Source organism: Lygodium microphyllum, chromosome 1 (assembly GCF_053477565.2).
Source record: "Lygodium microphyllum isolate KBCC chromosome 1, Lygodium_microphyllum_v1.1.10, whole genome shotgun sequence".
NCBI classification, from domain to species: domain Eukaryota; kingdom Viridiplantae; phylum Streptophyta; class Polypodiopsida; order Schizaeales; family Lygodiaceae; genus Lygodium; species Lygodium microphyllum.
Window position 1 is genome coordinate 199,699,917 of NC_141135.1, and position 13,538 is coordinate 199,713,454.

General features: G+C 40.9%; 1 long non-coding RNA gene across 1 annotated transcript; it reads right to left on the reverse strand.

Annotated features, from left to right (window-relative positions):
* Nucleotides 1-10,695: 10,695 nt before the first annotated feature.
* LOC148042151 (uncharacterized) lies at nucleotides 10,696-13,314 on the reverse strand. Its single transcript, XR_015691997.1, has 2 exons — nucleotides 12,586-13,314; nucleotides 10,696-11,111 (listed from the first exon to the last, which is right to left on the reverse strand). It is a non-coding gene; the product is annotated as an uncharacterized LOC148042151 (long non-coding RNA).
* Between the last annotated feature and the right edge of the window lie 224 nt (nucleotides 13,315-13,538).

Below are 13,538 nucleotides of genomic sequence, written 5' to 3' on the forward strand. Positions count from 1 at the left end.
GACTTGTCCGTTTGAGTTGTCATAATTATTGTTATGTAAATAATAATAATTATGTAAAGAACAATAAACCTGTTTGTCCATTCACATATTGTAAATGATGGATCAATTTTCATGCGTAAGGTGGAGCTCGATGGATTCTCAAGAGAGCACTCCCATGGAGGAGTTTCATCAATTCGTGTCTCAAATGAGCCAAGATGCAATATGAAATAATGACTTCATGTACTTTTCGAGCCAAAGTGTGGGTGATGACTGTAAAATCAATGCAAATATAGGCACCAAAATGTGCTCACATGGAAACAACTTTTTGTAAAATGACTCATTGAAAATGTACATCTTAGCAAAAAAATTCAAATGTGAAATTTTGTTCTCAATAAACCCAAGGTTGGCATAGACTAAAAAAATATGCAAATGAAGAAACTAAGTATATGCAAACTCAAAGTTTGCTTCATCATTCTTTACAAAAGCAATGATGTATAGATCTTGCTTGGTTTGCAAAAACCCTTATGCTTGGTCTCCAAATGGCAACTATATGTGCAAATACAATACATTTTTAAGATTAAAAGATAACACATGCACACAAATGAAACATGTGTACACACAACATTCAAAATGTATAGTACACTACAACATAAGATAAAAACATAGCTAATCTAATCATGCTCAACATATTGTGATTTAAACACCCTTCAACAAACCAATTATTCAATTTGCAAATGCACGCATGCATGAATGCTTACAAACCAAACATGTATGCACACAACTTTCAACTTCTTCATAAACACAACATAAACATTCAACCTATTGCTGCAACAAAAGCAGCTCCCTCCCGTGCGAATAAACTTGAAGCGGATGAAGAACATGCTTTCACCTTTGGTTGTGCCCCATCAACAATACACCTATGGCTACCGAAGATAGCTTGCAAGTGTGCACACAAAAGACATGCATGATGGCGATTTCAGCCACCTACAAGAAGATACAACCTTACTCGTTGCCTCTAATGTACTTGCCAATCATGATAATCTGTTACAGAAAGCAACCTCTGACCCTCCAAAATCAAGGCAAGTTGCATTATGGCCTATGTGTTTAAGCCAGTTAATCCCTTTGGCTTCTCCCTAAGGACCTCGTCCATTTCAATCACCTGCTCATCCTTCTTTATCACATTTCCTCCCCTTTGGTGGTTCGGGACATTTCTGTCCTACGTGTGGGCAATTTTAATTTCAAAGCTAACCACAGAAAGAGCCTCTATCAATAGAATGAATGGATCAGTTTTTAATAATAGGAGTGCATTTCTGTTGTGTATAATCTCTTATTCTATTTCCTACACGAGAGAGAGAGAGAGAGAGAGAGAGAGAGAGAGAGAGAGAGAGAGAGAGAGAGAGAGCATACTTGTGATAAGACCACCTGTGAAGATTGCGAATCACCTATGATAAGACCACTGTTGAAGCCTGTGAATCACCTCTGATAAGACCACTTGTGAAGCCTGCAAATCACTTGCAACCAATTGGCCATGCATTAACATACAACTAGTTTCTCAGAGACGTGGATGGAAGCATAATCATTAAAGATGGCTTCCCACCTTTAAGTTGTGTATAGATTCGTGCAAAGAGAGGGATGAATCCAGATGAACACAAAGAGACGAACACACAGGCATGGTGACCTTGGCATGACGTTTATACTTGTAGAGAACCTACTTCTTCACAATAGCTCCCTGGCAACGGGCAATAGAGGGACGATTGATGAGGACTAAACCTGGTAATGGGCAATAGAGGGATGCCAGGAGCCCACTCGCTCTACCTACAAATGAAACCAGACCAAGAAGCTCCCCCACCTTGCAAAACGTCGAAAGAGGGCGGGGGGAGCATTGAAGACCCCCTTTTGATGGAGATGTCAGGTGCCACTAGTGTGTAAGAGGGGGGGCATCCGTTTTTGGATTTCGAGCCTTTCTATTGGCTGGTGGAGGTGCACCTGGGCAGCCGCGTGCTGGTGTGTAACTAGCCTAAGGTTTGTTACACACCACCATTGCCCGCCCAATCTGCACCCAGTTGGTGGGCACAGGAAAAGTTGACTTGGGCAGTCACTTGTCTGCCACCTACTTGCACAATGGGCAGGGGACACTTTTCATTGTTAATAAGTGTCTGCGTCCGCATTCATTTACACATTGGCCACCACCTATGCACCGAACACTTCTTGAATCACATGTGAATGAAGGGACGCTATGGATGTTGATCATCTTTCTCATAATAATTATTATTACAATACTTGATTAAACACTTTAAATCGACTAATAAAACTTTTAAAAAAGTCACTAATAAAACCAAAACCATTATAAAACTTTTAGAAAATATTGAGTAATAAAATTATGTATGTCCATCCCACATGTTGTCCTTCCACATTGCCAACTTTTGCCTGTCTTGCTTTGTTCTCCATTTTTGATACCCGATGTCCACCATAGCCAGTCCATTCTCTTTGCAATTGTTCCTTGTGTTGTAATTTTGTTGTAATGTCAGAATTTGTAATAATAACAAGGACTATGGATTGTAGCTTGACTAAGACACGGGCCCTTGGAAAAAAAAAAATTCAAGATAAGAAAACCGTCTCTTCAGCTGATCTGTTGCACTATTGTTCAATTATTGACAAAGACATGATAAGCACAACAAAGCCTCAAAAAATGCATGTGCACATGCAAGTGCTCAGAGATATGCAACAATAATTGATCATACATGTATGGATACAAGTCTATATATGTGATAAAAATCAGCAATGCATGCACATTTGATTATCTTGCCTTACATGATTATTTAACTGTACCTTGGATATGTGAAACGTCATGAACCTTTCCCATCAAGATATTCCTTGAGCATATGTGGATGATACTTTAGAATCTGAATAGTAGCTTTATTAGACAGCTTCTTAAAGTGCAAATGCCCATGCATATGTCTAACATAAAATCATAACTCCAGCCAACAGATAAAGCAAGCCTCCACTTTACTTCCTCACTACCTAAGAAAGCCCACTGTGGTCACTCAATTCATTAGTCATCTTACTTCGCGATAAATAAGCTCCTTAACATCATCCTTTGACATCCTACGCCACTCAAACTCAAACTCAGCTTTTGTGATTGGCTGAGCTGATGGCTTGTTGAGATGACAAGCTCAACACATGCGGATATTGATGATGGACCGCCTAGTTAGATGGGTCCACATGTCTACACTTAGCACATCGGTGGTCATTATGACTCTCACATGGCCACTGATTCATTACTTATTATATTCAGGTTGTTACACCTATTTACAGTTGGCATAGTTATAGTGTCAGTCGACTAGTGTAGTCGGTTATGCATTGTTTGACTTAGTAGGCCACTTTCCTTTATGTTGTATCTTATCTATACTTTGTGTACATTGTAAAGAGTGTGGAAGAAGAAGAAAAAAACCAGCAAGAAAACGTTTTGGCCTCCATCTCTCTTCTTATCTCTTGAGTGAGCTTCTCCTTGTGCATTCTGTGTGTGTTCGGCGCAGCATCTTGAGCAAGTCCCCCCACCACGCGATTCTTGACATGGTATCAGAGCCGCGCCACTGAGAGAGGCTAATTTTGAAGGCTGAAGTGAAGGAGAAGAAGCAAGGTTCGAGCAAGAAAGTAACGGGTAATAAGCTATCCCATCCTTCCACTCTTTCTCTTGGATAGTGCCTATGGAGGCACAGGAAGCAGGGCAGAGCAAAAATCTCAGATTTGCAGTGAGATTTTGGGCATCTAAGGCCATTTCAGGCCCCATTTTAGAGCCGCAAGGTTGCGAACAGCAGTTTCAGGGTACACTGTGATTTCCATTGTTTTGACTGAAAGTGGGTGCGCAGGTTACAGATTGCGAATCTGTAATTCTTGAGGTGTTTGCAAGAAGAAAACATAAGGTTTATCTGTAAACAGGTTGCAGATTGCATGTATTGTTGAGCAGACAGTAAGAAAGGCTGTCTGGTGTATTGTTGTGCACTACTATAGGTCGAGGGTTGCAAAAGATTTGCTTGATGTTTGGTATTAGTTTTGTGATAATGGCAGAGAACAGTGGAAGCCCCATCATTGAGAAGCTTGACAAGAACAACTACCCTTCATGGAAGTTCCGTGTCACGAACTTCCTTATTGGAAAAGGTCTCTACGAGTTTGTTTCAGGTGAAGAAAAGGAGCCGGAGGTGAGTGATCCTCCAACTGCAGAAGAGACAAAGGCACAGAAGGAATGGAATGCAGAAGACAAGAAGGTCATGTATTGGTTGTCTGCATTAATTGACAATAATATGCTGAGACATATTAGAAATGTAGAGAATTCATATGCAGCTTGGACCATACTTAAAAGTATGTTTTCCATAAATACAAAGGCATGAAAGATTCAACTCAAGCAAGAGTTGAATACATTGAAGAAAGGGAAGATGTCTATCAATGAGTATGCACGGAAGGTAAGGAGCATTGTAGATGCATTGGCATCGATTGATGCAATGCCCAATGATGATGATTTGGTGTCGTCTACCTTGGGTGGACTTAACAATGAAAAGGCTTGGAAGTCTTTTGTAACTTCCGTATATGTCAGAAAGCCATTTCCAGATTTCGATGCGTTTGTCTCCCTTATGATCATTGAAGAGATCAACATGCAGAGTGAGACATCTGAAAGAAGTGGTAAACATGTCCAAGCTTTCTACTCCAGTTCAGGAAGGGGACATGGTAGGTTCTCTTCAAGAGGCCATGGTACAGGATGTGGTAGTGACAACCAGCAAAACAGATTGAATCAGCAATTTGGCAATATGCAGGTTTCAAGAGGTCATGGTACTTAGAGGCAGGGGGAGCTTTAGAGGAAAAGGTGGATGGTAGAACAGAGGTTCTAACAACTCTGGTATTGTGTGTCACTACTGTGGCAAAATAGGTCATATTACAGCCCAATTTATGCTAAGAAAGATGATATTCGCATTGGTAAGTTGCAGCGCAAGGAAACTATGCATCGTCTTCACGACAGAATGAAGACAAAAATGAACGTCTGTTTGTTATGCAGCATATGCTGAATGCTGTTACAGGAAAGGAAATACATGATGATGTTTGGTATGTTGATTCAGGTGCATCCAATCATATGACTAGCATGCAGAATGGTTTGGAGAGATGCAGGATTTGCAAAATGCAGGTTATGTGCAGACGAGTGATGATTCATGCCACCCAATTTCACACATTGGAAAAGTTCCCTTGTCCTTACATGATGGTAAGACAAAGAGTCTTTCAGATATATTACATGTGCCATCTATTACAAAGGACTTGGTGTCAGTCGGTCAAATGGTAGAGCAAGGGCTGCAAGTCAGATTTAATGCAAAGGGCTGCTTTGTAGAAGACTTTAATTACAAGTGCAGGTTGGTAGCAAAGGGAAGTAGAGTTGGTGGACGTATGTTTACTCTGGATGCTGGAATTCCTACTATGAATGCTGTTATGTTTCCTACATTTAGAGTTGCAAAATTTCATAAGGTATGCGAAGCATGTCAGTTTGGTAAACAGGCAAGACAACCCTTTTCACATGACAGAGATGTAAGTAGAAATATCCTTGATGTTGTGCATACAGACATTTGGGAACCTACATAAAATGTATCTCTTGGAGGCGGTTCATACTTTGTCACATTCATTGATGATTGTTCTAGAAAGCTGTGCGTATATTTTATGAAGGAAAAGAGTGAAGCGTTTGAGCACTTTAGAACTTTCAAGGCTGCAGTTGAAAGAGAAATAGGCTTGAAAGTAAGGTGCTTGAGGTCAGATGGAGGGGGAGAGTACCTCTCGAATGAGTTCAGTGATTTTCTGAGGTCTCATAGGATAAAGAGACAGTTCGCATGCAGATATATCCCACAGCAAAATGGGGTTGCAGAAAGGAAAAACATACATATTGCAAAAGTTACACGTGCCTTGATGGCTGAAAAGAATATGCCTAAGCATTTTTGGTTCGAGGCTGTTCATACTGTTGTTTATATTATGAACAGAACTCCCACAGCTGCAGTTCATGGGATGACTCTTGAAGAATGCTTTATTGGCAAGAAGCCTGATGTATGGCACGTGAAGGTATTTGGCTGTGTTGCATACGTTAATGTGCCAGATGAGCTACAGAAGAAGCTTGATCCAAAGGCAGAAAAATGTGTTTTTATTGGATACTCTTTAGAGCAGAAAGGGTATTGCTGTTATAACCCTGTCACATGTAAGTTTAGAGTGAGCAGGAATGTCATCTTTGATGAAATGAGCAGTTGGTATACATCTAGTGGTGATGCATTGGATGATGATGATGATCATGACACTCATGTGCAGGCTGAAAAGCAAGAATCACGGACTCTTAGTGGACCAAAGACATCATCTAGTAGTCCTTGGTCTGGGAGACTAAGAAGTACCTCTACGTCTTCAGATGCATCTAATAGCACTATAGGTAAAGACAAAGGAAATAATAAAGTGTCAGATGGCATCCATGCAGTTCTTAATGGAGACTCCAATGGCTCAGAGAGCTTGGATGATGAGCTTGGTATTCCTTCTGTCAGGACACCAGGTGTACAGAGAGCTCATAGTAATGTAAAGGCTCCATTGAGTGATCCGGTGGTACGCAGATCTAGCAGGGTCTGATACCCTGTTAAAAGATTTGGTTTTGAAGGTTATGCAGCTCACCATTATGCTTATATGGTGAAACTAGTTGAGGGTGTTGAGCCCACATGTTTTTAGGAGGCTGTTGGTCATGCTCATTGGGATGTAGCAATGGATCAGGAGATGGCTGCATTAGAGGCCAATAAGACTTGGGATCTAGTATCATTGTCGAAGGGCAAGAAAGCTATTGGATGTAAGTGGGTTTATAAGATTAAGCACAATGCAGATGGTTCTATTAGTAGGTACAAAGTTAGGCTGGTTGCAAAAGGCTATGCCCAGACATATGGCATAGATTATGAAGAAACCTTCAGTCCAGTTGCTAGGATGGAAACTGTCAAATGTATGATTGCTTTGGCAGCAGCCAAAGGTTGGAGGTTGTAGCAAATGAATGTGAAGAATGCCTTCTTGCATGGTGATTTGCAGGAAAAAGTGTATATGGATCAACCAGTAGGTTATGAAGATTTAGAGCATCCCACATATGTGTGCAGGTTGAAGAATGTGCTCTATGGGCTCAAGCAAGCACCTAGAGCATGATCTAACAAGATCAAAGAGTATCTTGTCAATATTGGTTTTGATGTTTCTGATGCTGATCACTCACTTTATGTGAGAAAGGGAGATGCAGGTTTGGTCATCATAGTCATCTATGTGGATGGCTTGATTATTACAGGTGATAGTGATAGTGGGATTGATGAAGTCAAGGATTTTTTGAAGAAGAAGTTTGAGATGAAGGATTTAGGTGAGCTAAGGTACTTTCTTGGCATTGAGGTGATTAGATGTGATGATGGTATATGGTTGTCCCAAAGACAGTATGGCTTGGATATGTTGTCCAAGTATGGCATGACAGCATACAAACCATTTTCAGTCTCATTGGAGCAGAATGTAAAGTTGAGTGCTGATGTTGGGGATGAGATAGAAGACCCTACTATGTTCAGGAGGATAGTGGGGAGTTTGATTTACATGACCATTACAAGGCCAGCTTGAGCTACGTTGTTGGTCTTGTGAGTTAGTTTATGCAAGTACCTAGAAAGCCACATTTGGATGCAGTCAGACGCATATTGAGATATGTGAAGTCCACATTACATTATGGACTTTTCTATGAGGCAGGTACAGATGTACAAGTGTTTAGATATACAGATGCAGATTGGGCTGGTAGTATGTCTGATAGAAGATCTACCAGCGAATACATGTTCTCTCTTGGTAGTGCAGCAGTTGCTTGGAGCAATAAAAAGCAATCTACAGTTGCTTTGTCGAGTACAAAGGCTGAGTATAGAGGTGCTACTGTTGCAGCATGTGAGGTAGTATGGCTACAAAAGTTAATGGTTGATTTGGATGTGCAGGTGGAAGGTCCAGTTGTCATTTATTGTGACAACATGAGCAGTATACAGTTGGCTAGGAACCCTGTGTTCCATGCCACGACAAAATATATTGAGGTACACTACCACTTTGTGAGAGAGAAGGTACTAGCAAGTGAGATTGACTTGGTGCATGTCAGCACACAGGATCAGATAGCTGACATCTTCACGAAGGCATTGGGTACAGAGAAGCTTCAAAAGTTTCGAAGCTTACTTGGAGTTGCAGAGATGCAGTTGAGCTTGAGGGGGAGTGTTGAGATGACATGCTCAACACATGCGGACATTGATGATGGACCGCCTGGTTAGATGGGTCCACACGTCTACATTTAGCACGTCGGTGGTCATTATGACTCTCACATGGCCACTAACTCATTACTTATTATATTCAGGTTGTTACACCTATTTATAGCTGGTATAGTTATAGTGTCAATCGACTAGTGTAGTCGGTTATGCATTGTTTGACTTAGTAGGCCACTTTCCTTTATGTTGTATCTTATCTATACTTTGTGTACATTGTAAAGAGTGTGGAAGAAGAAGAAAAAAACCAGCAAGAAAACGTTTTGGCCTCCATCTCTCTTCTTGTCTCTTGAGTGTGCTTCTTCTTGTGCATTCTGTGTGTGTTTGGCGCAGCATCTTGAGCAAGTCCCCCCACCACGCGATTCTTGACATGGCTCATGTTCTACCTTTGACAATCCTCTGAAATATAGATCAGCTAGAGCCTATGGAAGAAGCAATTATCAAATGTCAAAATAGAAATTAAGGAAAGAAAAGGACAATATTGATACCATTAATAGGCATGTTTCATTCACATGTTCCATGTTCAAAGTTGACACATGGAGATTCTTGATGGTGAACTAAGAGCACCACTCTAAAAACACATTAGCTATATGACAACACAAAAAAAAATAGGAAGCAATTTTTAGAATAGGAGAAACAAGAAAGCCTCAAGGTTATGCAGCTAAAAGAGGATGACAAATTCTTGGCAATACTACCGATTTGATAGATAAGCTACCTGAATAAAGACATAAAAAAAGGCAAGTTGTTTATTATATATGTTATGATGTGCATTTTTAGTATGTTTATTCCCACAATGTTAACCAAGACAAGGTACAATATTCATTGCTCCTATTCCTATTGCAATTGTAGTGATTCAACAGTGCAATAGATGTAGGAAAGAGCATGATCAAACCATGCATCCATCCACAACAACTCATTTTTTATATTGTGGCTGGGTTTGAAGCTCCACACCAAGTCATAGTACCAAAATTTCCACTTCAGATATACTACGTGATGGAGTGCTCTCTTTTAAAACCTAAAAGGTTGACTACTAGGTTCCACAAGGATGTTGATATTGTGCATTTGGTTGTATCATGAAGACTTATCTAAGTTCAAAAGATAGAAACCCATGTTTGACAAGCATGTCCGTATAGTGACTTTGGTTCTGCCATTAAGACTTAAAAATAAGTTGTTTGTTAGATTTCAAGAGGGGAGCACATACTTGGAATCTTGTCATTCTTGTGCTCTCTAATTGTTGATTAGTCGAACAAAGCCCAAATTTTTCCTTTGGCAAGGAAAACTAATGAGAGGTGCACTCGCATAGTTATGGACGAGAGTAAATGTAGGAGCAACCATGACCCATCCAAGACCGTCACAAAGCTCTGGTTTGCCAATGAAGAACCCATTCAAATAAGAGGAATAACCCCCATATGGGTCTACATCCCCTTTGAACTAAAGAGATACAGAAGATTCATAAAGGCTATGAAACCTTTGTGATCATCAAGGCAACCACAAACAGAGAACAATGATGAATGATTCATAAAGCCTCCAAGTCCATTATGTTATGAAAAAAAGTATTTCGTTGCATGCAAGCGGCCAAAAATCCATTGTGACTGACTTGTTTTGAATTATGAATTCCAAAATAATGAGTTTTGTTCAAAATAAGTATTGGTTGAATCAAGATAGGTGCACTGCATCCACGATATTGGTTGATTCAACCAAAATAAATATTGGTTGAAACAAGATAAATGCAGTGCATCCATGATCGTTCAAAAGATTCCATTTGATTGTGCATGGTAGGTTCTCAAGAGAGGACATATTTGGACAAGACCTTATTATCCTCTTAATGTAGGTCTTCTCACAAATTTCCAAGAGTATCACGGCATTAGGAGACATGCTAGACGAATTATTGAGAATATCAATTCACCTCATTCCTAAAGGCAATTCAAAGAAATTAGAGATAACTCAATGGAGACTAACCATCTTGCTAGAAACTGTGCAGAAATTCTAGCGAGACAATCAATGTAAGGCCATCTCTTCTGAGGTTGGATATTATTCACTCCCTTAAGATAAATTTTTTAAGGGCTATAAAATCGAAGATAACATTTTCACCCTTTGGGAATCCATAGCTCTTGTCGACTCCATAGAAGCTTAATTCAAAAAGGGAGAAGGTAGGGGCAAGGCATGTCCTCACTTAGTAATCAAAAAGAGAGCAGGGGAGTTGAACCCCTTCACCATGTTGTTGAGGCATGGCTCTACTGAGCTCTCTGCAGAAAGGTGGAAAGAGGGAAAAAAATTTAGCACACCACCCCTCTTTCCACCTTTCCACCTGCACTGCAGATGCTACAAAAGTTTACTTACCATTGTCTTCCTGTAGCCCATTAAAAACATTTCGCTAGAAATAAGACCCGATGTATGCAGGTTTTAACATCCCAAAGAGACTTAAAGTCAAATAGCAACCTCTTGTTCATTCAAGACTTATAGACCACGTATAAGAACAATGAAAGAGAGAGAGAGAGAGAGCATACATGTGATAAGATCACATGTGATAAGATCATCTTAACAAAATACAAAAAACAAAAACAACAAACAAAAACAAAAAACAGCGAAAACAAAAAACGTCGTGTTCAGGCGTTGTTGGATTGAATAGCCTGAAGAAGATCTCGGTGGTCAGGTCGAGCTGTGTCAAGCTCTCCTCGAGCCTCCTCTCGATCTTGCTGATTTGCCAGTTCTGGTCGGGATCGGCAAAACCTAGCATGGTCTGGAATCTGGATCGTGCGCTAAAATTTGCTTACTGGTGCCGTCGTGGGAGATAGACATGGCCTAAAGTTATTGAGCTTCCCGATGAGTTGCCTGAGAGTTCCAAAATAGAGAGTTGTGAGAGCTTACATATGGAGTTCGGCGGTGCTCTTGTGAGAGAATTGAATGTCAAGTCCAGCAAAGAACGATCAGAGAAATGAGAAGAATGGAAGTCCTGGATCGTTCCCGATAAGTAATTCTCAGTCAGAAGTAAGTATTGTAAAGATGTGAGATTGGAATATTGGAAGAGGGGAGACAAGCTCCCATAGAGGCGGTTGCCTTTGAGGGCTAGAGATTGCAAAGCAGGGGTGTTGAAGGTAGGAAGTGGGCCGGCAAAAGCATTGTAAGAGAGGTCAAGAAAGGTAAGATTAGGGAAGCTGAAGGCAATTGGGAGGGGACCAGAAAGAAAATAATTTGAAGAAAGATCCAGTGTTTCGAGGTGAGGAAAAACAGAAGAATTAGCGAGAAAGGTCGGAAAAGTGCCCGAGAGGCTATTGACAAAGAGATGCAAGTATTGGAGAGATTGGAGGAGAGAGAGACAGTGGGGGATGGGGCCTGTTAATCGATTGAACGAGAGATCCAAGTGTCGGAGAGATGGTGGAAAGGGATGGAGAAGAGAGGTTAAGGGGCCTGTGAGGTCATTGTAGAAAAGGTCGAGGAGCTGAAGCTTGGTAAGGTTGTGGCCGGTGCTGTCAGAGGGGGAGGGATCCCGACACAAGAGGCACAACTTCTCCCCTTATGTATCAATAATATACATGTGTGTGTGTGTGTGTGTATCAATAATATACATGTGTGTATATGCACACATATACGTGTGTGTGTGTGTGTGTGTAATATGCATACATTTATGTGTGTGTATGTATATATATATGTGTGTTTAATACATGTGCATCTATTTGTGTAGTCTCGTAAATATGTATCCACACACACACATGTATAAGTGATTGATACATACATATAGACATGTATTTTTTCTTTTTTAACTCTTCTTTTTTTTTCCAGTACTCTATATTTGTGTGTGTGTGTGTGCACATGCATATATGTGTGTACATATATGTGTATTTGTGTGTGTGTGTGTGTGTGATCTTATAAATATGCTCTCTCTCTCTCTCTCTCTCTCATCATTTTTATTTTCTTTCTCATTTCTTCTCATGTCTCTAATGTGACTTCACCACATGTGTTTATATGTATATATATCTATGCATAGCATGTGTACATACATACATACATACATACATATACATGTATATATGTGTATATGTATGTGTGTGTGTGTGCGCACACACACATGTTTATAAGTGTGTGTTTAATAAGTGTATCCATTCTCTCTCGCTCTCTCTGTTTTTTCTCACACTCATATATGTTTATGTATGTATATTATGTATACATAGTATACATAATAGACATGTATACATTATTGATACACACACACATGTATATTGTTGATACATAAGGGGAGAAGTTGTGCCTCTTGTGCTTATACACACATAAACATATATGAGTGTGAGAAAAAACAGAGGCTACTTACAAGGGGAAAGAGAGTGCGAAGGCAGGTGCACACAGAGCCAGGGAGACTGCAGGGAGGGCCACAGAGAAGGCCAAGGATAATGTGCACACAGGCGCACCGCCGAACTCCATATGTAAGCTCTCACAGCTCTCTGTTTTGGACCTGTCTGGCAACTAATTCTCAGGGAAGTTCAATAACTTTAGGCCCTTGTGCTCGATCAGTTCGCGGGCGGCCACCAGGTCGCGTGTCAGCTGCTGGAGCTTCATGCGGATAGCGTCCTCCACAGAGACGGGGTCTGCAGGATCATTGGTAGTTCTGCTAACCTTCCCCAGAATGCCTAGATCACTCCGGTGTTGCCGAGATCGTCCAGCTTGGCCGGAGCGCGCTTCATGTCTATCTCCAGCTTAGCCGTAAGGATGGCTTTCACCAGCTCTATTCCGGCGATGATGAGTTCCGACGCGCAGGCCTCCATGGTAGTCCTCAAATCTGCTGACCTTCCTTGCAGGGATTCTCCGGCCGGAATCAAAGTCCTTGCAGGGATTATGGTCTCCTTTCTCGAATCCCCGCTGGGCTCTCTCTCTCTCGCTCGCTGCCTTGCAGTGTTACGTCTCTCTCCCTCTCTCGCTGCCTTGCAGTGTTACGTCTCTCTACCTCTCTCGCTGCCTTGCAATGTTATGGCCAACGAAAACCGTGTGTAAAGGACACTCTCGCTGCCTTGCAATTCAATGGCCAACGAAAACCGTGTGTCGCCAGCCATGACCGAAAATGACACTCCGCGGAAACGGTGCCGTTCCTTTAGAAAATACGAATAAGACTGAGTCAGTCCTTTAGGAAACTTTTCACGATAGGAAATGTTCCTCTACGACTAAAGTAAAATATGATCTGAACCACACAAGTTACAAGACTAATCTTGAAAAAGAAAAAGAAAAGCACTAGGTTAGGGCTATTACTCACACATCCAAATGAGAAGTCTA